The following is a 26094-nucleotide window of genomic DNA, read 5'->3' on the forward strand; positions in this document are numbered from 1 at the left end:
ACCTCAGCAGCAAGTTTCAGCAATTAGGTATATGCACCGCACTTTGTTTTGACTTGCTTTTAAATGGTGATGTCCCAGTTCTGAAGCTCCATCAAGGACATAAAAGAACTAGAGCAGTCAGCCCATGCACGTGCCTCTTCCCACAGGAGAAAACCTGCCTTCCGCTTAGTCTCCCTCCCTTTCTCCCTTGTATTTACTCTGGATGAGCCCCGAACCACCCAGCTTCCCTGGCCCTGCTGTGTCTAAGGGCACACACTTGGGTACTGAGCCAGCAGACCCCAATTCCTCTCCCCATGCTAACAGGCTACTGTTTTATTCCCTTTTTCTGCTGCCATCTACCAGGCAGTCCCTTTCGCAGGGCTGCCCACAGTAACACCTCATCTTTCTTCCAGAAAATTAGCTCGCTCTGAATCTGTCAGCACATGCAGGCAATGATATAGGCAATCTCCAGCATGCAGTTCCTCCTGCTTCACTTATCACCCCATCTAGCTTCAAGTCAGCCATTAACTGCTTCAGTGTTTCCAAGCCCTGATAGCCCAGGCAGCTTTCAGCAAACAGGCTCTGCCACAGCTGACCAACCATCAAGAAACTGCTAGCACTGGCTGTGGCTCCCGTATTATTCCTTTTACCACGCCAAGAAAGTCTGTAATGTTTAGCCTTTCCTCCACTTCATTCCCTCTTTAAGAACACAGACAAGCCAGGAAGAGACGGAGGTGGTTAGGTAACGATTGCAGCTCATTACGTGGCTCCTAAAAGGAAGGTGGCTCACACGGCCATCCCTTCACACATGTGTCATTAATTATTTGCCTGTAGAAAGCTCTGATTACACATTCCTCCAACAGAAGCATCAGTACAAGAGCACAGTTTATTTCTTAGCCCTTCAAAGCTGACAGCTGTGGGGTGGGGGGCAAGGCTACTGGGCCCAGCTCATCCTTTGCTGTACAGAAGGACTCCAGATCCCAGGATGTCATGATCCATTCCACAAACGATGGCAGGGAAGAAAGGAATGCAGGCGTGGTGCTCCTGTCTTAGAGGTGAAGCTATGACACTCCATAGTGAGGGCCTGAGTTCCTAGCAATAAGAAGTTAGTTTTGATGCACATGAGGCTTTTTTAGAGAGGAAACTGAGGAATAAGCACAAGAACTGGGAGTGTGTCCAGAGAAGGGCAATGAAGCTGGTGAAGGGTCTAGAGAACAAGTCTGATGAGTAGCAGCTGAGGGAACTGGGGTCATTTAGTGTAGAGGAGACTCAGATGGGTCCTTTTTGCTCTCTACAGCTCCCTGACAGGAGGCTGTAGGCAGCGGGGGCAGGTCTTTTCTCCCAAGTGACAACCAACAGGACAAGAACAAACAGCCTCAAGTTGTGCCAAGGGAAGTTCAGATTGGATATTAGGAAAAGTTTCTTCACTGAAAGGGTGGTCAAGCATTGGAACAGGCTGCCCAGGGAGGTGGCAGAATCACTGTCCCTGGAGGTATTAAAAAAAACCATGTAGGTGCTTAGGGACAGGGTTTAGTGATGGACTTGGCAATCCTGGGTTAACGGTTGGACTTGATGATCTTGAAGGTCTTGTCCAACCTAAATGACTCTATGATAACTGAAGCGCTGATCACCCCTTGTTGCACAGACCCACTGGAAATATTGTCACCTCCTCCAGCATTTTAAGCCACTCAACTGTAGCCTGAGCCCTGCTAGACCCACAGCAGCACCTCCCACTCACCAGCGAGCAGAAACAGAAAGGAGACCAGGAAGAAAGTGGCTGCCACGCCACAGGCACCATGGAAGTAGAGCGATAACTACCACTTTGGATAGCACAGGGCATGGTCCCCCTCCCAGCATCACCCTGGCTTTCCAGCAACAGATTCTATGCAACCAGTGCCCAAGGTCCTTGTGGCAGCACCTTTTGCCTTGGCTGTACACTTCCAACTGTAACAGTGCCAGCGGCCATCAAGAACCACAGCCATGGTTTGAGCTGGAAAGTTTCGCAGGGCCTGTGATTACCAGAGGTCTGCAAAACTCCCACCTGCACCTCTCAAATTTAAACATCTACTGGATGAATGCCTGCAGTCCTGGATGGTCCCCTGCTGCCTCACAGCTGTGACGCAAGGACCCAGAGGTACAGAAGAGGGAAAAATCCCTTCCTCAGCTACAGTCTGATGAGGAATTTCATACAACCCACAGCCTTCACTTCATGGAGTTTGAAACAGAGTGGCTTGCGTAGCAGGGGCAGGAAACTTCCACAGAGCTATGGGAAGGCCTTGTTAGAGCATCTCCTGCACCCACTTACAGTTGTAGGTCACACTACACCTGCCTGACGCCAAGAACTAAAATAGAGACAGTAGCAAGAACGAAGAGAGTCCAGATGAGCCACATCATTAAAGCCATTCAATCCTCTTAAGGGAGGAGCTTCCACACAGCAGGACAGAGATTGCCCACAGGGACAGCTTTCTCCAGGCACCGAGCTTGAGTCTTGCTCTATTTCTGCTGCACGCAGGTAAGAAACTGAGTGAATGCTGCAAGACTTCACCCAGCCACTGCTGCTACTCAGCACAGGGACAAGGATGCCATCCCAGCAGTCCCCAGAGCCCCTGGCAAAGGCAGAGAAGCTAAGGCCAAGAGGGGTTCAGGCCCTGAGAGGCTCCACCAAGAGAAGCTATTTTAGAAGCAAGACCCTTCTATGAAAGGGGTGTTAAATGAAAGGATGTTAGGAGTAAGGGGAGGCTATTCACCTCCCTGAGCCACTCCAGATCCATACACAGGCTTGCAGTGCAGTTGGCAAAGGTCCTTTTCACCCATGTGGCAGCCCAACATGAGCAAGCACCCACGGACATTTTTTTTTTAAATAAGCACAACTGTAAGTGTGGGAGTTTTTGCTCCAGCCAAAGGACCAGAAACAAACATAAGTGTTAAAAACCACCCCACTTTGGCAGCCACAAAGAGGTCCTATGATGGGACACTGGCAGGACTGCTGCCAACCAGTGCAGTGACACCGCAGAACAGGTCAGCAACCACACCACCAGTGCCCTTCTCCCCACTTAGTGCTCATGAAGTATTTAGTAAGATCTGAGTAATTTGTCATTTTTACAGCTCATCACACACTTATCTTGACACCAGCATACAGCAGCACACTGTGGAGACTGCTCCTCTCATTAGACACCTCCCTCCAGATTTTCTGAGCAGTGTTTCTACACTTTGAACCTTGTGGTCCACCAAAAGGATCCTAGCCACACACTTCTGCTCAATGGTTCTCATGCAGCAAGCAAGCTTCACAGCAGCAGGCTCACACCTTGGGCTTTGATGAAATTCTTCTCAAGCCCAAGGTGCCTGAGAAAGTTAAAAAAAAAAAAAAAAAAGCACCTTATGTAGAGAGGAAGTATCACTGATGGCAGATTTCCAGACAGCACTCTCCAGCTGTACGCCCTTGCTTGCACAGAGGCACACGGGTGTTTTCAGAAGCTACACATCAAGAGGCCTCACTAGTGCTGGGGTGCATCCTATCCCCGCAAATCCCTACTGTCAGCAGCAGCACAAACATCACCAAGAGCTGCTCTTCTCCCCAGCCGCCAGCTCCAAGAGTACTGCAGCAGGACACTGTCCCTCCCTTGCACAGCCAGTAAAGTTTCAAGCTCTCATCTCATGCACGAGATGGAAATGCTAGAGCTGCTCCAAGACACAGGAGCACTTCATCCTGAACTAGCTTTACAGTTTACTGAAGCCAGCGTTTGGATTCCAGAACGGTTGTGTTTCTCCCGTCATGTGTTTGGGGTTTTTTGTTGTTGTTGTTTTTGTTTGGGGGTATTTTTGTACCGAGTGCTCCATTTTACGGTAAAGCATAGACAGCAGCCCTTGAACGCTCTGGGGTAGAAACGGCATGCCTGGGTTGTAACAAGCCACTATCCCCGTATGGACAGACACATCAACAGTCACACTGCAAGGCAATTCGCAGCCAACACCTCCCCAGCTGTTGCAACGCAAGCGCTACCTAACTCCTCACTGAGATTTTACAGGGCAGGGTCGGGGGAGGCACAGCAGGCTGGGCCAGTACCAGATTTCCATAATGCTATTAGGGGTAAGATTGCTACGGAGGCATCTAATCTGCGTCTCAGAAACCCATCACGACAGAGTCCCACTGGGGAGCGCCGCAAGGCCCAGCCCCACGGGCGGCAGCCGAGGCAGGCTCAGGCTGCCGACACCGCTGCACCGCGGCCACCCGCCGCCAGCTCCGCCGCACCTGGCGATGCCCACCCCGGCCCCGCACCAGCCACGCAGGAGGCTCAGACCCACCCGGCCGCTTCAGCCTGCGCGGACACACACGCGTGAGCCGCGGGCAACCGGGCCCGGCCCCCGAGGGGCTCCCCGCGGCCCTCGCACAACCACCCGCCGGCAGCGGCGCGGGGGCTCCCCGGGCAGCCGGAGCGCTGCCTGCCCGGCCCCCCCGGCACGGCACGGCGCTCCTCGCGGCGGGGGCTCCCGCCCCGCCGGGCCCGGGCAAGGTGCTCCCCGGCGGCCAGCGCCCCGCAGAAACCCCCGGGAAGTTCCCGCCGGGCCCGGCCCCCCGCCTCGCACGGCCGCGACCCCCGGGCCGACGGGCCCGAGGCCGCCGGGCCCAGCAGAGGGATCCGCGTCCCTCGCCCCCACGGCGAGGGCGGCCGCGGCACACCTACCTACCTGCGGGGCTCAGCCCGGCGCCGCGCTCCCTGCCCGCGCCGATGTGGCCCTGGCTCTGCTCCCGGCCCCGCGGGGCGGAGCCGGCGGCTGCGCTGAGCCGGCCCCGGGGCGGGCCGCTGCCCCCCGCCCCAGCCCGGCCCCCGCGGGGGAGGCGGCGGCGCCTCGCTCGGCCGGGCCCGGGCCCGGCTGCCTGCCTGCGGGGCGGCGCGGGGCCCCGCACGGCGCCTGGCGGCTGCCCGCTGCCCTGCTGCCAGCCCCTCGCTCGGCCCGACGTCCCGTTTATGCTCGTTTCTCGAACCAAGTAACACGTTCCGCCAGAGCTCGGCGCCCGTCGGCCCCTCTCACCTGTCAGGCCTCGGCCGCTGCCTCATGCCGTCCAGCCGCGGCGGCTTCGCCTTCCTCGGCTCTCGCGGTCCCGGGCGCTGCCCCGCGGGCGGTAGCCCCGGCTTGCTGTGCTGTGCCCCCACCCGCCTGCGCCAGGCTGTCCCTCACGGCCCGGCGCTGCCCACCCGCACGTCTAAGGCCGCTCGCGGCTTGTCTGCTCCTGCAAGATGTGCGCCGTGGCTCTCCGCCAAGCGACAGCCAGCCTGATAACCCGCTCAAAGATTTTTTTCCCAACACGCAGTTTTGCTGCCCTAGTGAACATCGGCGCGGCTGCTGCATTGTTCCCCACCCAAACCCCGTTAAGCTCTTGTTTGCCCCAGTGACCGCAGCGACGTGACGGCAGCGAGGTGCTCGAAGGCTGCGGCTGCCGTTCACTCTGCTGACGGGGGTCATTGCATTGTTCCCGCGGGCTTCCCCGCTCTGTTCAGCGTACCCGCTTGCGCGCTGCCAGTGCCGGCGCTTTATTCTTGGCATGTGGCACAAACAGCCCGGTGGGATCCTGCCTCTTCTCTCCTGGCAGGACAGAAATAAAAATGACAGCCATAAGGCAATCTAATAGTAACAATAATGCGATCCTCTTCAAATCCTCAAATCAAAGCCACTAAAACCAAACCAGACAGGGCAATTCTAGAATGAGTGAAGCTCAGGAGGTCCCTCACCCTTCTGAGGGGCAGCATTCCTCCCTCTCACGGTTTCTGCTGTCCTGGCAGGAGGAGGAACAGCAAGCTTTGCAGCTCAAGGCCCCAGTCCTTGGTCCTGGGGGCAGCAAAACCCAGTTTGGCCTTTGTACTGAGACAGGTGTGCAACGGCCACCTTACTCTGTCTTTGTAAGATGCCTCTCCATCATCTTTCTGTGCCTGCGGGGTGATTCCTCACTATGCACCAGACTTTGAATAAAAGAATTTTAAAGGTCCTCTTCTGTGCTATGCTTTATTCATTGCATTCACCTGAGTTTAATTCTTGCATTTAGAACCTCATCCACTCTGAACCTCTCCCTGCAGCTCCCATTCTCTTCCTCTGGTACCAGGACGAAATACACCCCTCTCCCTTCAGCAGCCTTCCCACTAGCCTGTATACCATCCTGCAGACATCTTACATTGGTGGCAGGATGAGCATACGATCATGTAATAGGCAAACACGGGCCAGCCACCTAACAGGTCCTCCTTCATGCATCTTGGATAGTGTGGGACAGGAGGGGGCTGGCTGCCCAAGGAGAGCAAGTGCCACTCACTGAGCACCACAGCCATTGCGTGCAGCACCCTGGGCTGCCTGTCCTCCTCCATGCCACCAGCACGGAAATGCAGGCTCCTCAGCTGCAGCTGGTGTGTGGGCTGGGCCAGGGAGAGGAGGGTGAAGTGCAGGTGCTGAAGCGGAGCTGGGACGGTAAGGTGGAAGTGAGATGAGTCACTGCACAGGGGCTTTTGTAGGTGTGGTCTTGCCACCCCTATTTCTGCAGCTGACCACAGCAATAGCAGGTTATCTATAGCCTGCAGACTGTCTAATAAACCTAACTTTGCTCAGGCTCTGCTCTCTTACCAGAAGAGTTGGAAGACCAGTAGTCAGTGTCTAAGACGAGGACAAATTTTGCATCAGAATTATTTGGGTCAGTATCTGAAAACTTATTTACAACTGGCCTTGGGGACTACATGTCTCTCTGGAAATCAGTAGCACTCCAGCGTTTCTTTTCAAGCAGAATTAGTCTTCAGTAAAAACACCCATATTCTCAAACTGAAAATTGAAAGTATTTTTTCTTTCCCCTTTCTCTCTCTGTAATAGGCTTTGACCTTTATTTAAACATCTGCTTAGGCTTATGGCTGTACCCTGTAAGCCAGAACGCTTACCTGTAAAGATGCAAGGTAGATGTAAAGAATGTAAAGATGTAAAGAAGCTGTGAGGCAGGTGAAGTAGTGTCTGCCTCTTCTGTTCTGTCTTCCTCATCTGTGCACCGACAGAGTATCCAAGCCTACAGGTCCTGAACAAGTAGCTTGTTTCTGGTTCTTACAAAAAGCGTCCTACTTTGAGGAAGGAAGCCTGGGCTCAAAAAATATTCCCCCTGAGGATTAGTGCAAAGGCTCTTTCTTAAAGAAAATGGGTTTAAAATAAAAAGTGATTACAAGGTGCAGTGCAAATGGATTGTGAATGTGCCAGCAGCTCTGGTGCCTGAATGAATTTGTGTCAATGGCTTGGAGAATGGGATACACGTTAGCAAGGGCAGTGTGGAGGTATATATGCATCAGTGATTGGGCGTATAACTGGTTATGCTTCAGTGCTACTCAGATACGAATCAGTGAGTCTGTAGAAAAGCATTAAGTCTATACCATTGCATTTGCTGAGAACAGGGGACAGGTTTTAAAAGAGAACTTCCAAAGAACCTGAATTTTATTAGAAAGTCTGAAGTAAATCAGGCTCTTCTGAGGGCTTGCAACAGGGACTTGGCAACGGTAGAGAAACAGATCTGCAGAGATGTTGCAGCTAAGCTGTGCACAGATGGTAAACTAAAAGCCCAAGTATAAACAGCATCTTTTACAACGTACACAGTAGGCTGGATTCTCAGCTAGCGATTAGACAAAAGTGCTTGTAAGAAAACAAGCAGGCTGGAGAAACCCACCATTATGTGGTGTGTAAGGCTGAAGACCAAATCCCATTTCAGGGGCAGCCAGAGACCAGCCCATAGGTCATTTGGCCAAGCAATCTGCTTTTGCCTTGAGCTATCTTCATTTCAAACGCAACAATTCCCTGTCAAATGAATACTTTCTTTTCAGAAAGAATGCTGGCTACTAATTATGGGTGGCTACTAATGATGGAGGAAACTACAGGCCCTTCATTCTCTGTTAGTAAAACCACACCTGGCCAGGCAGGAGCCATCCTGGAACATCAGGATGCAGGCAAGCAAGTTCCCACCATTTTATGTACAGGCAGCACCTTGTGCCTTTCTGTGAAGCAGAGGTGGAAGGTCTCAGGGTTGTTCTGCAGCAAGCTGCAGAGTGAAAAGGGCAGAACTGCTTTTCTCTGCTTTCAGCAGATGTCTGAGAAGAGAGGGTCTGAGGTTCAGTTGACACAGGTTGCTGCCCAGTGTTACATATATCAGAAGCAGGAAATTTAGTCCTTGGCATCAGGGAGAGCAGAGAAGGAGGAAGACACAAGTGGATTTATAATGTTTGCATATTTTTTTCCCTTAAAAAATCTTTGAATTTGCCACATGTTATTGTGACTCTAGGAGGGGAAGGCTTTCTGTGCTGACAGAGCCAAAACACTGAGCAGTTCAGGTGATAGTGATGAGTGTTAAAATTATTAATACAAACTGCCTAATTCTGAGAAAACTATTCTTTCAAAATTGCTTTGATAAGGAGGAAAGACTTCAAAAATAGAGCAAAAAACTGCTGTATTTTTTTTTCTGTTTAAATTCCAAGTTAAAAAAAAAATCAAACATCTTACAGTTCAGTTAGTGTCTGTTTACTAACACAGTATAAAATAGAATGCAAAGCACAATTTAAAATTACAGATTTTGTCAAGTCTAATTTGACAGAAGTTCTTTCATGGCACTGTAGGTGGAATCCTCTTTTATTTGCCAGAAGCTGTGATTTACTAGCAGATTAATCATATACAAAGAATAATGGTTAGAGCGAACAGCAATAAAAGTGTGGTACTTACTGGGGCTTGTGGGGCAAGGGAAGACTATTTTAACTTACCTTAGGGAAAAAAACGTTTATCAAAAGGTATATGTTTAAATCAGTCTGTTTTTTTCAGGACTAATTATTTTTACTAATTCTGCATTTTATGACTTCGAAGTGAACGAGTCAGTTTCAGTTAACTGAATTAATTTTCCTGAAGACCGGTTGCCCTCCCCTGGTTGAAATGAGAAATGCAGGCAATTGAAATTCCCCGTCAGAAGTTAGACTTGGACAAGCCAAAGGGAGACTTCCGCCAAAGCTACCACATAACGGGGAAGCAAATCCCTCTTAGCTTGGTTATTTTGGACCCAGTAGGGATCCCTCGCAGCTGACCATTACAGAGGCGACTGCACACCCCAACTTGGTATTTTGCAAGAAAAGATTGCTCCCCGCCTCAATAGGCACCAGAACGAGCAGGGATATGTCTTCCTAGGCACTAGCTTTTGGACTTCTGGACTCAAAGCTGTTGTAATCCATTGAGCTTTATCAAGTATGGGAGCATGTACCCCCATGAGCTGGATGTCTATCTGACCCTTGGGACAGGAAATTTCCTGGAACAAATCATCGAGATATACCATCCTGTGCTTTCTAGAATGTCTCCCTTTTTAAAAAAAAATCTCACAGAAACAGATCTCAAAAGGTCTTCCACAGAGTGTGAGGAGGTCACAGGCATCTCTGGGTTAGGAAGAGACCATGACTGCTGTCCTGAGCTTGCCAGTTTGAGGCAGATAAGACAGAAAATGCCAGATGAGTTCAAAAAAGCATCCCAGTCACTAAGGAGCTCTTGCTTGTCCAGCTGAGCTCTGATCAGAACCTGGGCATGCCTGGACTAACAACATTCATAAGTGTGACACAGTGGAACTTGGTGGAGCTAGGATTTCGCCCAGTTTTAGGATTATCTTTGGGCCTTTTGCAGTCATCTTTGGCAACCAGAAGCTAATTTCAAAGAAGCAGCATTCAAGCTCGGTCCTTCTAAACGTGTAGTTACGGATGAACACCTGAAGAACTTGACCTTACTCCTGAGGTTTCCATTCTGGACACCAAAATCTTTCCTCCTTTCTCACACCAAAGCATTCTGCTTCTTCCAGTGTGCTCTCTCTCCTTGGAGAGACAAAGTGTCTTGTTTGTGCCTTTTGCAGGAGAGTCCTTGCCTTGAATCACAACCTCCTGTTTAGAGGGCAACAAGAAACAAATAGGGTCTTGTTTCTAAAGGCAGGCTGCTGCAGCACAGTAGGTTACCCTTACAACCTTGTTCTGATCTAATACTTGCAGATTGAGGTGATACTCTGGATTTTATGTCCAGCTTTGCACTAGGAGGTTATGAAATGCCAAAGCACCATGAGATCCCTCCCCTCCCACAAGATTTGAGCTATTTTGCTTAATATCTTTCCGTAACAGTGTTTCTGAGTTAGGATGCCTGGATGAATATAAGCATTTTTCTGCATAGTAGGAAGAAGGAGCCAGAGTGCTGAAAATAAGACTACTTTCCACCTAAGATCGTAACTTGAATGCAAAGTTGCATGGATCTGCCCTTGTCTTTCAAAAAGGAAGAACAGAATTGGCACCAGCGAAACATGGGCTGATCTCATATGTGATTCACACCTGGCACCTATGTTGACCTGGACCAGTTCTGTCTCTGATACCAGGATGAATAAGTGTTTTTAAATACCCACCTGTTCCCTGACAGCTCTTTTAACTGCCTGTTAGTTGGATTGGGAGGAATGAACATAATCCAGAAATGGGGAAAGCTTCCTTGTTGATCTGGATTTGGGTTGTTCTGGGACAGATGCTGTCACTTAGGCAGTATTTACTCCAAACTCCACAGCCCTACAGACTAGTGAGAAGTCATCCCTTTCAGTCCAGTTAACATAAACACTTTAGAAAATGCAAGGAAGGAGAACCCAGTTCAAGGTCTGCCAAAGTAAATGAAAACACGCAGGAGCTGGCACTGGCAAGCTAGATATTTTCTCAGGGAAATGTGTGCAACACTGGCACAATTTACGTGAAGGAGCGAGTGGAACAAACAATCCTATGACACTAATACTTCTTACATAAGCTCAGATCCACAACAGCATTTAGCTGCTTAATTCCCTTCAATTTCATTTATGAAGGCATCTAAGTACCTCTTTGCAATGTAGAGCCAATTTTAAATCTTGCATTAAAAGAAGTCTCCTTTCCACCCTTGCCTCCCTGCTCTTTCTCACCGAGATGCATGTTTCAATGCCCAAATGCTCCCCTGCATTACCTGTTCATGCACGTAAAGCTGCAGTGAACCACACACGGGAATTAAATCCTTGAAGTCCGCTCATGACTTGCAACAGGTCATGTGCCATTCTTCCACTTGGTGTCTCTCTTTAGTCTCAAATCTGGGGCTGCATCTCCAGTAGTGCTCTTCTGGGGACGATTATTTGTTATCTGCATCATAGAAGTATCTCAAAGTTTCAGTAGGGCACCCCAACTCCATAGTGATCAGCAACACAGAGGCCTCACAAAATGTAAGACTCCCTTTCCCTCTCCTCCCAGCTGTATAGCTTGGCTGTATGCACCCGATCAGATTTAAATGAGTTTAGGAAATTCAAATATTTTTTGTTCCTGGGTGTTATGTTTGTTTGTTTGTTTGTTTGTTTGTTTTCTTGTGAAAGTAACATATTCATTGTCCAGCTGGATCTAATTCTTGTTACAGAGAGATAGGGCTGGTTTGACTCACCCTCTAAAAACTGCTAGAGAAGTTTACAGGCATGCAAGTGAAATACAAAATGTTACTTTACTGAATTCACGTTTTTTAAAGGGATGATTTCAAAATAACATCAATTAAAAGCATAGTATTTGCCTCTGTGCAAAAACAGAGAAGACAAGGGACAATTTAAAAACCTTTTAATAATACTTCTAATCCTTCTTCATATTGTGGAGGAAAAATTTGGCAGGGTAAGGGGGAGATGTGATTTAAGCCTTTTTGCATCAGAACCCAACTTCTTTACGGTGCATAAGACTGACTTGATAAGGAAATCCATAAACTTGGCTTCCTTTTCAATTTCTGTGTAGCACAAGCCAGTTTTTCAATGACAAACGCTACACTGGAACTCTCTGCTTTGAAAGACTTCAGATATTTCCTGCTGCAGATGGAAAACACTGCAGCTTATAGCATAAATGTCTTAATGTGCTTGATTCACTCCTGTTTCTGGGCCTTTTCTGTTTTGCCAGTTCCTCTGAGATTAAATCTCTGAGAGAAAGTGGTCCAAATCTAGTGTTTGGCAGTCCCCTCAAATAAAAGCTCCTTTCTCCAAAGACCTCTTGGTGTCTTGCTTAATTCTGATCTGGAGACCTAGAGACTAGACTCCCAGCTAGTATAAACGAGGGAAGTATACCACATGACAGCAGCTGAGGATCTGGGAAATAGTATCTACCAATAACTTCTTACTTCATGTGGGTTCTACCCAAATAATTCACTAGCCCTCCTGTGGGAGAACAAAGCACTGTATATTTCCTTTTACGAGCTGTTTTGCACATAAATGCTCTTTGCAGTCCTAGTACATGTCCACTGAAACCAGTGAGAGCAAGTTTGCAAAATCTGTGTGCAGCTTGTTTTTAAATCCTTTCAAAATCACAGAGGAATGTTCATCAGATTGCAGATCCCCAACGCAAAATAACTGCAAAGTGTACCAGCATTTTCTTAAAGCAGATGTTGAGATAACATTTCATCCTTTTGCTGTGTCTGCACGGGATGAGCGGGACATCCTGGACTTCAATGGCTGTGAGATACCAAGCTGGATGAGAATGGATGTGTCACCAGGCAGCTGCTCATCCTGATTACTTGAACAATTTTATCCCAAATTCTTAACAGGATCCTCATTTCTCTCTGGAAAGTAGAAAACTAAGCACTGTAGAGTCTTGTCTGAAAATCTTAAGTTGTCCATCTTTTCTATACAGCAACATGCTGAAATGTCTCTAGATGAGGCTCTGTCTGGTCAGCAGGATTTGCCACAACCAGTGTTTCTAATAGTCGATCAGTTGCATGTTTGTCCAGTGTCACTTGCACTGACCCAAGGAAAGGGGCTTCTGCTGCTTGCTGTGCATGAACGTTTCCCTCTCCAGAAGCTTTTCACTCTCCCACTTGCAAGACTTCCCCCCCATGCCCCATTTCACTCCAACCCTTTTGAGCTGCCTCAGCAGCTCCTCTCAGTCCCTGGTGTAGGGGTGCCGCAGGGGTGGCTGCACTGCAGAGGAGGCTCCAAAGCAGCTATAAACAACCCTTTAATTCTCCTCCTCATGCCAAAAACTGACTAAGGCTGCTATGAAAGGGATGTTAGATGTGGGAAAGCAATTTGCAGCCCTCAGGATCCTGCTTGCCACCAGCAGAGTTTCCCCAGCGAGAAGAAGACAGAGAGGCATACTCCACACTGTCTGTAGACACCCTCCACCGAGCCAGCACTGAGCTATCCCATACATCAGGCCAATATCAAATGCAACCACAGAGGAGGCTTTCCCTTATCTTTCAGGACAATTACCAAGCTATACATCACTTCAGCAGTTTGGGAACTATGGGAGATTGTGGTTTCTGGGAAAACGGGAAAATCTTTTCATGGTTAGCACTGGCAATGACATTTGTATCCCACCTCCATCTGGGCTGAGCCACGGGTGATTGTTCTCTGAGAGATGAGCTTCTCTCAATGTCAAAGGGCAAATAAATAAATAACTATGTGTGAATGTGAGTTCCAAGGAAAAATCATGCTTTTTTCCCCTCTCCCCTCCTGCCCCTCATTTTGCCTTGGAGAAGTTATGGGTTTCCTCAGGTCCTCAGAGAGGCTGAAAACTCCAAAATGTGCTTCAGGAAAGTGATCGCTCAAAGTGAATCAGTTTCCAGGGTCTGTTCACCATCTGTGTGCCTTTAGGAGATTGTCACACTTTCGGCTGGCTTCATCCATCTCTCTAATTCCTTGGTTACAGTCAAAACACTTTTAAAAGGGTTCAGTTCCCACAGTGGGAAAGTAACTGGGACGCTGCCTGTTAGCATCACTTCACCCAAGAGCAGCTGACGCCTCACGGAAAACTTTGAAAAGCAAATTTCTCTTCTGAGTCAGTTCTGCTGATGTAGCTTCCACTCGGAGAATTTCTCTGCTGCCTTCTGCTTCTGTATTTGTAAGGCCATTTGTATGAGAAGGGGATCCTGCTTTCCTGGAAGGGTGCGCTGCTTCTGGTGAAGTCACAAGCATCTGTGGCATTGGTTCACCCATCCTGAACAATCTGGACTGGTTGATTTTTAGGCAGAAGGAGCCTGATACAATGAAGCCATGGCTTTCTGGTCTGGAATGTTTTGAATTATTATTCCGCCTCTGTTACATTTTTCACAGAAGTGCCCCAAGCCACTGACAGACTCTGTTTAGCAATAAAGAAATAATCGTCTCCGCAGCAGCTAATGGGATGCCAACAAAGATGCTATGTGGCTGAGTCATCTTTGTGTTGCAATAGTGCTGCCCAGCTAGCCACCCTACGAGATTTAGCAGGCTCAGACTTTTCAGCTGGGATAATTCATCTCTTGCAGTCTCTCTCAATAAGCTTCAGTAACTAGAAGGGTGAAAAAAAAGGCCCTTTCATTGCAGAAGACAACTGATGGTCTCACCACCTAAGGTGCTGACTGTCCCAATATGTATCTTCATTAAATGTGGCAGTCAGTGAGGAAACTTGGGAAAAAAACAGTCCTTTTATTGTCTGAGAGCTTGGGGAACAATCCCATAGCACCCAGTCATCTGTCGCAGACAGCTCAGGCTGTTGGCCAGTAGCTGGATTTCTAGTGCAGTTCATGTCAGCTGAAGAGCAGTTAGATACCTGAATAATCCTGAGGGATTTAGGCCTGGATTAGAAAGAGCAGGGAAGCAGGATCCCAAAGTTCAGTTTACTGTGAGTGAATGATTACACTGTATTACTTGTCTACTGTACCCCGCTGATGAGCAGCACCAGCTCTCTGCTGCTTCCATGTCATGAGCAGGAATGGGTGTCTTCATGGCTTTTCTTGCCCATTCTCATCTCTCCAGCTCTCACTGCAACGTGAAAACTGTTTGGCTTTGCTCCGTTAGACCATCTGTCTATGCTAGATCCATCCTAGCAGGGCAGAGTTCCTGTTGTCTCACTTTAAATTCACTGAATTTAAATTCCCACTCAGGAATGAATTGTCCAGGTTAACTGGGGTTCTCCTCACTTGCCTCTCCTGGGACATCGTTTATAGATGGGCTTTTTAGATGAGAAATCAAAAAGCAGGTACCTTGGTGTGCCCAGATATCAAACCCTTATGTCACTTATTAGTAACCGAGGCCGCTTTTGGACATGACTAAAGGAAAGGCAGCATGTTGTGTCCTGTGGTTGAACACACTACCATGCCCAAGGCATGCTGGGTCCTTTCTAAGCAGCAGCTGTAAGCACCTGACCCTTTCCACTTTAAGGGTGACTCCGTGACCAGGAGATGGGAAGGAGCTGCTTTATGGTGGCCCCAGGGGACATCCTGCTACATCCTGGCAGCGTAGAGGTCCAAGTGGACATTTATAGGACGGCTCCTCACAGCAGATTTACGGCGTAGCTCTGCATCTCAGCAAGCTGCTAAATACTCAGAGTATGGTACAAATGGGTTGGAGGAGAGGCGCAAAGCCAGAGCCCCATGAGCAACATGCAGGAGGTCTTGGTGACTTATGATGTGTGTGGCAAAATGATGGCTGACGAGGCTGCTTCCATAAATGTGGGTATCACATGTGTTGCTCTAGTAGATGCAGCATCATGTAAACATTAATGCTAGGGCTCTTAAAACGTATGCTGGAGGCACAGGGTTGTTTCCTCTGCAGAAGGACATCTCTTTGTTCATTACCAGAATAAGTTAGTACCTCCCTTCATTCCTATGTCATTGTGCGCTGCTGTCTACTAAGACAAAATAAAAAGACAGTGAAGAGGGAGGAAATACAGAAGAAAAATATGAGTTTGCACTTCCAGCATTCAGACAGTTCAGACATTGCAGCCTCACTTGGACCTTGAAGCACGCTCTGGACCCTAGCTGAAGGGCAGCCACTTTTGGTTTGTTTGTAAATGGCTACCAATCCGTTGGGCCGAGAAAGGAGTGCCGGTGTGTGGCATCAGCCACCTTTGTTCCTTCCTAGATTCCCTCCGTTGGCCTGAGGATCAGTGTGCCACAGCAACATGAACCCAACGCCTAGCAGGGCTTGGGTCTGCTTCCAGGTCTCCAGCACCTTTTTTCTACGTGTACTGAGGTCTCTGGTGATGGAAGGGAAGGCTCTGGTTTAGATCCCATTGAGACCTAAGTGTTACTGGAGGTCATCGCTGCTGATGGCGCTTGCCTGTGTTAGAGGAGTGGCTTGGTTTTCACCCAAGGCTTAGACTCAACAGCGCTGAACCCATCACCACATCTGCTTGCGTGGCCACACAGCCCCTCATTGCCAGGCTTGGTGGAGAGGATAGTGCTAAAATATGGTGCAAAGACTGATGACACAGTGCCTTCTGTGGAGATAAAGAGAGGCTGATGCCTTTCATCACTGCTTAAGCAATTGTTTCAGATGTCTTTGCCTGCTTTTGTTCTGGTGGGGTGCAAAACGGGGGTGCTGGCGGCTGCAGGACAACCTTTGCCAGAAGATACAGCTCACTGTGGGGGTGTGGGCAGTTCCCATTCCCAGTTTGCTGGAGGGCAGCCCTACACTGGGCCATGTCTGTCTGCTTTGGCCATATTAGAAACACCTGGTGTATGGGGATGTCCCTGCTTCTGTCCATTGGGGTGTCTTGTGAAAAGAAGGGCTCTTCAGAAAGGTTTCTACTTCTGGCTTAGGAGCAAAATGCAACACAAACCAGCCACACTCACTCCCATCTGACCCCTGCTGTGGTCCGTCTCCTAGGCGGAGGCCCAGCCCTGCTGTTTCCCTGCATGCAGTATGGCAGCCAGGAGCGTGGCTGCAGAACATCAAAGTTAATTAGCATCCAAAAGCAAATAAATCAATCAATACATTCCCAGCCCCCTTAAAAATCTCATTATTGGGAACCGACCCAGGCAGGGACTCCCAGGAAGAAGTACAGAGAAAGAGATTCTCCAAAGCTGTAATTTTTAAGGTTGTACCACTTGGAGAATAATTATAACCAGCAAAACAATGTTCACATCTCACATTAATATAAAGTAATGACTGCATGCCTGTAGCCAGCTAACCACACAACTGAGAAGAGACTGTCAACTCTTCTGCCCCGCCATAATACAAAGCATTTGGAAATACTAACAGCGACTGCACGCCAGCCTCTTGTCATCCCTCCTTCTTAAAGACACAGACCGAGGGCTGCTTCAGCCTCCAAATGCTGTTTGTATGGGAGATGTCGTCACTGATGAGTTTCCTTTCTGTCTAAACTACAAATGAAAACTAATATGTTTATAATTTTCAGTGAAGCAGAATTTTAAGATCATTTCAGACATTTAAAAAAGCTTTTGTTTCAGAAAAATACTGCTTCCAGTTTTGGAAATGTGTCAAATTTTAAAATACCATTTTGTATTCTTCCCTTTCTACATTATATTTGCTATCCTTTTTATGCTTGTTCCAAGCATGTCTCTAGCATGTGCTTATGGTGATGTGCAATGAAATAGTGGAAACAAGAACATACAAATAAAATGAATTGAGATAAAACAAACCAAATCAAAGAGTGTTTTTGAAGCTCCAGCACAGTTTCTATAGCTGGAAAAAATCTAATACAAAGTACTTTCTGGGGGAATTTTCACCAAAATCAGTACAATTTCAGCACTTTCCTCCCAAATTATTTGAAAGTTTTTCAGACTTCCAACCAAAAATCTTCTGAGATGAGCCTCAACAGAAGAGTCTTCATGGAAATTAAGGTCAGGGTTGGACTTTCACTTGAAAGGCATTTGGGTCTAGTGCAGCCAGACAGTAAGATCCTCGAGATGGGGACTATGTTTTTAATTCTGTGTCAGTGATTATCCCTGAGCCATGAAAGAGACCATAAGGCAAATAATAAATACTAGTCTGCTCGCTGTATATAGTGAATATAGTGAGGTTTTCCCTGGCAAAGCCTTGGGAAGGGAGGCGTGCTGGAGCAGGTCAGCCCTGGTGAGGGCTGTGCTGCCCTGGCCCCTGACTCCATGCTGACTGCCCAGGCTGTCCCATGAGGGTAAAGCCAGTGACTGAGGCTTGACCCACAGCCAGCAGATCTTGGTGCTGAGTTAGAAATTTAAAAAGCACATTAAGTACTACATTTTTTCCTTGGCAGTCCTGAGGTCTGCAAGAAGAATGGGCCACATGTAATTCCAACCTGGACCTCAATGTTGTATCAGTATTTATGACTTTTTAGTCTGATGTTTGCAAAATAGAAGAATAAGAAAGAATGTCTTGCAGTGTTAAATGATAAAACGATGAGAGCGAATATCAGAAATCAGGGAGTGTGAAACCATCTCCCTTTAGGCTGAGATAAAAAGTGAATAAAATATGGCAAGACTGTTCTGGAGATCAGGATCCAGAGAGGACACCATTTTTCCTGGTAACATGTATCAAAGGGATTGTTACAAGATCATCTCGCATCAGAAGAAGACTTCTGCGAGACAGTTGAGCTCTAACATGGGTATGATTTAGAGCCAGTCCGTAGTCTTGGTGGTGGAGGAGCTTCAGGTCACCACCCTTATCTGTCATATTAATTAGACCAAAGTCTTCAGGACGTCACACTATTTTGTCAGCAAATTCTTCTGCTGTGGCTTGTTTTGTCTCTCTTAAGGGTACCTTTCAGGGGTGGTGTGGTTCACTTATGCTTGGGCACCCATGTTCTTATGCAGAGTTTTGGAAGACTCTCTTTCGTTCTCGGTCCTGTCCGTTGTGCTTTTAAGGCTATCGGGAGGATTAGTAAGACAGTTGCTCCGTGGCTGTTGATGCTCAAACTAACTCAGTAACAAAAGAAAGGAAAAGTCAAAGGGATGTTGACAGCAGAGATCATGGCAAGATTCATGAAGTCAGCAGAGCTTGCAAGGATACGTGAAAGATTAGAGCACCTTCACTGTGGTTTTAATGGATTGCCAAATTTATATCAACAGCATGGGTGTGAGGTTTTGCAAATGATATTCTGCAAAACAGCCAAATCAGCAATGATGGGCACAGCAGAAAATTAACTCATCCCCAGCCAAGAGTGTGGCAGGAGAGCCAGATACAGAGGAGGGAAAAGGAGCCAATTCTAATATTACTTGAAACCTGAAAGTGTCCTTCTTCCTTCCCCAGGAGATTAAACACTGACTGGACACCTGCTTTACCTCTGGGTAAGGAAGAGCTCCTTACATGACTCTTGCCATCAAGGGAGCCAAGCCCTGGCCCAAGGGGAGGCCAGCCAGCATCTTGAGCCGTGTGGACAGGAGTGTCCCACTTGGCAGCCGCTGAGGACATTCTTTGGCTCATATGCAGAGCTTAAGACCAGAGGCATTCATGCCGTACTGAGGGGAGAGACTACAGAACGAGGCAACTTCTCTGCTTCGCTTCAGTCCCCAAACTTGCCTCATGTCCCAGGGCAAAGCTGTCACCACTGGGCACAGGGAAGGAACAGCTCGCTCCTGTGCCGCTCTGCTAGCACCCACTGCGAGACCGAGGGGAGGGACCCGAAGGGGAAGAAGTGGCCTGAGAAATTGTACTCTCACTCTGTGTCACTGGGAGGCCACCCCGGAGGTCTGTCAGCAGCTGACATATTTAGGATAATTTTTATGCTTCTGCAATCTGGTCTACGGTCGAAAAGCAAAATACAGAAGGTGTCATCAGCTCCATCAGGCTGGAGCCTCACCTTCTTCACTGGGGATGACTGCAGCGAGGAGGGGACTCTGTCTGTAATTCTCAGGACAAAGCCGCCAGTCGCTTTGCAGAAAACAGCAGTTTCTGGGTGTCCTGTGCCTTCACAGCGCTAGGCAATAGGCAGTGAATCTCATTTATCTTCCAAGAATCTCAGAAAGCCTGGCAACTGCCCCAACACCATCTCACTCCAACTGAGAACTAAGGAATTTTGCCGCAAGACCCATCCGAAACCCGCTTGAGCTTTCCAAGCCCACTGCTCCCTTGGGGCGGGGGAGGCGGGGAGAGAGGCTTGTGTTGATTAATATTAGAAGAAACTCCCCTGAAAGAATGATAGATCATGGCTTGGTGACTCCAGAATCTTTTCTTGTTTCTTTCTTTGATGGGAGGAGGGGGAACTGGAAACAAAAGGCCTAGGAAGGGGGGAATGGAAGGAGGGGTGTGTTTTGAAATCTGCTTCCTTTTGGCCACGCTTGAACTTCCAAGAGCCTGGCTTTGACTGACATCCCTAGGAAATGGGAGAGAAAACTCCATGCTGAGCCGGCTCTCTGCCCAGCGGAGAAAGGAGGAGGCATCTGGTTCTAAGGAGCTGAAATAGATGCCTTTAATGTGTCCGTCACCCAGCATCACAGAGGTGCACTTGGGTTTTTCAACTGGAGGGCCCTGTTCCTGCAGGCTTCCAGGGACTCTTCTTCCCCCTCTGGGGTCCATTTACCTGGGCTGGCTCCAGGGAGAGCAGCGGACGAAGCCCAGACACGGAGCCACTGTGTGTGTTCACAGCTAGCAAGAAGGGAATGGAGCCGCCTTTGCAAAACCTGTCGTCACCCTTCCCTGTGACCCTCTCTGTCAGTGCAGGAGGGTTGCCAGAGAACTGGGCCTGTCACCCAAAGCATTTCAGAGACATCTAGTTTCAGGAGTGTGTGTTAACACGGGTATCACCCAGACCATGCAGCTGTGCCCCTGCCTGCAGCCCCAGGGGGCTGAACTCTGGCACATATGCGGGGCACATGACAGAACAGAGGATCACAGGAAAAAACAGGGAAACAGCCCTGAGAAGGGAGATCTGCTGCTTGTGTTGCATGGAGCTGGGAGGGAAAGGTGGGAAGGGAGTCAGGGGAAGGTTGAAGGAATAGTCTGTCAGTATTATCTAGAGCTTGCACACTGCTGGAGAGACTACAGGGGCATTTGCAGAATGGTTGTGCCAGTGTGGATGCTCAGAACAACGTGTGGGAGCATTGTAATTCTGGCTGTCTCCAGAGAAGCTAGGGTGACATCTCATGGATGGGCAGTCACAGAAAACCCACCTGATATTTGTGAGTGGGTCCACAACTTTAAAAACACCTTTTTGCCTTCTAATTCCTCTCACATCCATCATCCTGGACACACCACTGACATTGTGTTTGCCCTTATGGCCAAGCCAAGCACTTATTGCTGTTCTCTGTCAGATCTTGTGTTGGATGCAAGCTAAGGACATGAGCTCTCTCCAGTTCCCCATGTCCAAGAACATGAATTTCTCAGTGAAGGATCTTCGCAGTTCCTCCCAGCAGAAATCAAAGCCTGCTGCCTTCTACTCTGCGTTGAAACGGTTAGCTGCTTGCATTGGCTTTTGCTAACTACTGTTTTTTTCTGAAAGGAGGAAAAGAGAAGTTCCCATGTTTCTTTTACCACTGCCTTCTCATTCCATTATTTTATACTCATCACTAGAGTATAGGAGGTTGGGCAATGGATCTGTCTACCTGCAAGTTTGATGTTGTGCCCATTTCTGCTGGTAGGTACTTTCCTAATGCTCACTCTAAGCGGTACGGTCTAGCAAGCCATTAACACAGAACATGGTCAAACCTTGCTTAATAAAAAGTGAGAGGAAGCCAGGCAGACCAGATCTGCTAGGAGAAGAACAAGGACAGTGTAAATGCTACTGCAATGCAGTGTGGGATCTTATTCACCTTTCCCAAGACACAGAGGTGTTTTCTTGGCATCTTCCTGCCAGTGTAGTTTTGCTGAGCTGGTATTTTATCAATGGCAGTTGCATGACACATTGCCATGATCATGAGTGCTATTAGAGTGGCTTAAGGAAGACTGTGGTTTTTGTCTGTCACTTGCAACTCAGGCTTTCTTTAGGTTAGGGAACTATTGGTGCCAAATTAAAGGAATGAAGGTGGCTAATGGTGCAAGGTGTTGATACTGACAGTCTCCCTTTGTGCAGGTGGCCTGCTGAAGTCCATAGCATGTTGGGCAAAGTCCTCTGTTATAGCCTGCATCTCCAAGCAGTCGACTGGCATTTGTGCAGCTGCTTTGGACTGGTGCTGCTGTCCCTGGATTGATAGTTTCTCTGTAAGTTCCTCTTTTCTCCTTGGGCTTGTCTTGTAACACTGCATCTTCCCCCACGTCGCTAAGGCCAGGCAGTGCCAGCAAGGAATATTCCCCCCTGCCGAGGAGGTAACTGGCGTGCAAGTTCAGCTGGCCTCTGGCCAAGAGCTGCAGAGAGCAGGGCTGACGCCGCTGCTCTCCCCGTCTTGGGGAGTGATGCACAGACTGGCTGCAGAGCTTGCCCCTCTGCAGGCAAGAGCCTTCAGCAAAAGCCAGCCGTGCTATATCACACAGCCTGTCTCCAGTTTCGCACACCGCCTGTGATGAATAGCAAGCCTGGGGAAACCCACGAGGCTTTAGCTCCCCATCTTTTAACTCTCCCAGCACACTGAAATCCTGCCCTCACTGTTGAGAGACAGTAAGCTTGCACATGTCCAGATGAGGACTCTACAATGATAGATAATACCAATAAACCCCTGAGATGTTCTGGGGAGGGGAGGGTGATTTATTCCCAGCCGGACGGCTGGACTGAGCAGAGCAGAGAGCGGAAATCCTAAGGGAGCTGTGGGGCACACATCAAAACTGCATGTCACAGTGTCCGCGACACCCGGGGCGCCAGTTCAAAGCCATCACGTGCTGCAGCTAGAGACTTAAGGTGATGCCAAGCTAATGAGCAAACAAAACAATAAATAACTCCAGCGATCATTACGCGTTCCCCCTCCTTGGAGCTTGCCTGCTCCAGCTCTGGTGAGCAAGCGCTTCTCACACCCAATTACTCATGCCGAAGCCCCTCGAACGGAGCCTGGAGCAGGCTCAGCAAACCATTCATCTTTGCAGAGTGGAGTCCTTTCAAGTTTGTTGGCAGCAGCCGCTCTGTTTATTGTTAAGATGAGCACACAGTTTACACGGACTGTTCTTATTTATCTTTGACTTTTACCTTTTAGGTCATTTCTTTGCACGTCCGGCACTTTCCAATGCTGTCTCAACCAAATTTTTATTTATGTCCTAGGCTTTGCTGTCTGAAACTCTCGCAGTGATGGAAGGGCAAGTTGAGATCCTGACTGGGGTCTTTTCTCCAGCAGAACCGGAGTCCCCAAGGCAAATCACTCCTCAGGATGGAGATTTAGGAAGCTGCTGAAGGGAGGGGATGGGTGGGATTGTGTGTCAGAAGGGGGTGCTCAGGTAAGCACTAGCAGCTGAATTTTGCATGACTTTGGGCTGAGGCTGGATGTGTAACCGTGTTGGGAGAGAGGATGGTTAGTGTGTGGTTTAGGAACAATGAAGGCACATTGGGAATTGCTTGGCCGTGTTGTTTGCTTTGCAGGCTGCTGAGATACCCAAGGAGAGAACAGCCCCAGGTATTGGTCCTCAGCGGGCTTTGCGTGTTGACCTCTGCTGCATGCAGATATAATCTTTCCCAAATTCGAGGTTTTCCTCAGCCGGCCTGTGCCTCACTGCACGCCATCTGCTCTTTGGCGCCAGCCTTGCTCTTACCGTAAAGCAGGGCAGAGATTCTGCTGCTCTTCAGATCAACCCTGTAACAGGGACAAGGCGGGGGGTGGGGTGGTGCCTTTCCATGCCTTAGTGACGGTATCCACACCATGAAGAGCTAGATTTTGATTCTCCTCAGAGCCAGGAAATGGAAAAACCTTTCATAATATCATTATTTATGGTCAAAGACCAACAAGCCAAAACCTCTACTGGGTCAAGGTGTCACCAGACATGCCCCAGTTTACAAGTGCTGGAAATCTTCCTGGTGTGTGTTCATGCAGGATGGGGAGACACTAACACACAGGCTGAGGAAGGAGCACTGAGGGAAGAGAACCTCTCCAGCAAATTAATCACTTGGAATGACAGGACAGAGTGTGAATTGCATTGCAGTTATCTCACAGACTCGGAGACCTCAAGGCAAGCAGGCAGCATCAACGTGGCAGAGCTGCTGGTACCATCACCTCTCCAGAGGGCTCAGCTGCAGCCTCGGGGAGGTGGCGGTGGGGCCGTGGGGGCTGGAGGCACCAGTGCTAGGCTGGCCACGGGCTCCAAACGGAACTCCTGTCCTCTGTGTGGCTCCTCAGTCTCTTGTGCCTGTGGCTGCAGGAGGCTGGGGACAAGCTGGGGGTGAGGGAGCTGCAGGAGCCACAGCCACGTTGTGCAGCAGAAGAGGCAGCCCGGGAGGAGTCACTGCCCTTCACAGCCAGTTCAGTCTTTCTGTTTCAAAGGAACTTTGCCAAAGCAAAAATTCACACATTTAGATTTCCTTCCAGGGGTTGATAACTCCCACAATTATTAAAATGGAAAGAATTTTTTAAATTACGTATTCCTTTTCGCTGTCTGTTGCCTTCTCTGGCCTGGCCAGGAAAACACCCCAGAAGGTTTTGCTGCTTCTTCCTACTCATGCTTTCAGAATTTTCTTTCTAGCTCTGTCACCAATGTCATCACTTATGTTAGCCAATGCCTCTTTTTACCTCAGCTCTTTGACCCATGAAATAGCTGAAGAGTCTTTGCATGTCACGTCTCTACGCCAGCAGAGTGTGGTAAGTACTTTCCACGGGTGGTGCTAAAGAAACATGATGTCTTCACAGCTTCAAGAATATTTTGTCACCCATAAGGGTCTGCCTGCAGGTGTTTCAGTGCAGAACTAGCCCATTACAAAACTGCTCAGAAATATGCAGGGTCAAATTCTGCTCTGAATTACAACCCCTTAGCTCCAGGGGAGCCTGCAGGAGTCAGGCAGGTTCTTCAAAAGGCAGATGGAGAAGGAGCAGGAGGTGGGCCTGCTGCTGGTACATGGAAAAGTATCCTAATTACTGGGGTCTGGTGGTGTAAGAGCAATCTCCCAATCTGAGCAGTTGCAGTGAGCCCTTGAAGGAGAGCAGTAACAGGAGAGGTTGTGTCTTTTGCGAGGCTTTGCTGAGCTGGAGAGTTATCAGACATAGCCAGGTTGCATTCACGTCTTTCTTCCTTTCCCCTGGGGATCAGAAAGGGTTAAAAAACCCTGTGATATAGGTCTGTGTTCACATTGAGTCTACACCCATCATATATATATCGGGTTTGGGGAGGGGGGGGGAGGTTTACACATGTCACTGGCCATAACTCAGACTTTTATTATAATCGTGACCATATGCTTAATGGGACTTAATAAACCACTGTTGACCTGGACTCTGTGCACACAAATCTCCTGCTCCCTTTCCTTTTTTCCTTGCTTGTCTGGACGCACTATGCCAAGCAGCTGCAATTCAGTGACTCTAAAATACCAGTTTCAGTGACCAGCAGCTAGTACAGAAAGAATAAAACCCCAAGAAAGCCACATTGCAGCATAGCCCCACAGAGACAGGGTGACAGGGCAGCCGCCCTGTGCACTGGACAGACATGAGCAGCTCCAGCAGGCTGGAGCAGGGCACACAGTGAAGACATCAGGCAGGCTCCTGCCCCGAACACCAGAGACCCTGGGTGAGCTCCAGTGATTGCTGTGGAATTAAATCCATGCTTCTCCTGGTGCAAGCGAGAGGAGCGTTTAGCCAAGCATTTCAAAGAACCCTTGCATTCTGGTTTTGGCAGGCACAAAGGCTTCCACTTAATGGAAATTAGAACTGGAGGAAAAAGCTATTAAATCCTATCTCAAGCTTTCCCCTGGGAACCCAGTACAGGACTGATCCAGGCCATGTCTTCTTCAGCTCCTTATCTAATCTAGTTTATAAATGACCTAAATGATTTGGCATGTGACCCCAGCCTTGGAAGGACATTTATTTTTTATCAGTGCCATTCTACTGTCTCTCCTACTTCTAATAATGCTGCATTGTCACCTGTCTGTCCCTGACCAGCCTGCTCAGCCACCTACATCCCCAAAGGGGTAATGCAAGCCCTCAGCAGGCACGGCTGGACATCTGCTCACCCGTATCGGTTACCAGAGCTGCGCTGCTCCTTGGGCTTTTGCCTATAGCCCTTTACAAGACCTCACCATCCAGAAATTTCCCCTAGCTTGGTTTCATTGCATTACTCCCAGAACGCTGCTGTTGACTGATTTTACAGGTGGAGGCCCAGGAGGAGAAGCTCCTCAGCTTTCCCAAAGAGCCAAACATATGTGCCTTGGAGGAATGAGTAACCTTGAAGGTATAGGTATTGAGGCATGTGGCTGACACATCAGGCTGAGCCAGGGTAGATGTTTTGGTTCATTCTTTTGATCTTGAGCTGAAACTTAATGTTTTTATTATTTGATTGGTGTTTTTGTGATTACTTGCACCTGCCAACAATGATATCCAGGCACATGT

The 26094-nt window shown here is 48.6% G+C and overlaps 1 protein-coding gene across 3 annotated transcripts in view; it reads right to left on the reverse strand.

The window, feature by feature from the left end:
• The window catches only part of CD82 (CD82 molecule), a 41332-nt gene extending 36300 nt beyond the window's left edge, over positions 1–5032 (reverse strand). Inside the window, exon 1 of one of the 3 annotated variants that reach the window (XM_055715434.1) lies at positions 5011–5032. The gene's annotated coding sequence lies outside the window, so the exon portion shown is untranslated. Of the gene's footprint in view, positions 1–4661; positions 4797–5010 lie in introns of those variants that run through there. The other 2 variants (XM_055715432.1, XM_055715433.1) reach the window with 2 other exon arrangements.
• Between the last annotated feature and the right edge of the window lie 21062 nt (positions 5033–26094).

This window comes from Falco cherrug, chromosome 7, assembly GCF_023634085.1.
Source record: "Falco cherrug isolate bFalChe1 chromosome 7, bFalChe1.pri, whole genome shotgun sequence".
Classification (NCBI taxonomy): Eukaryota; Metazoa; Chordata; class Aves; order Falconiformes; family Falconidae; genus Falco; species Falco cherrug.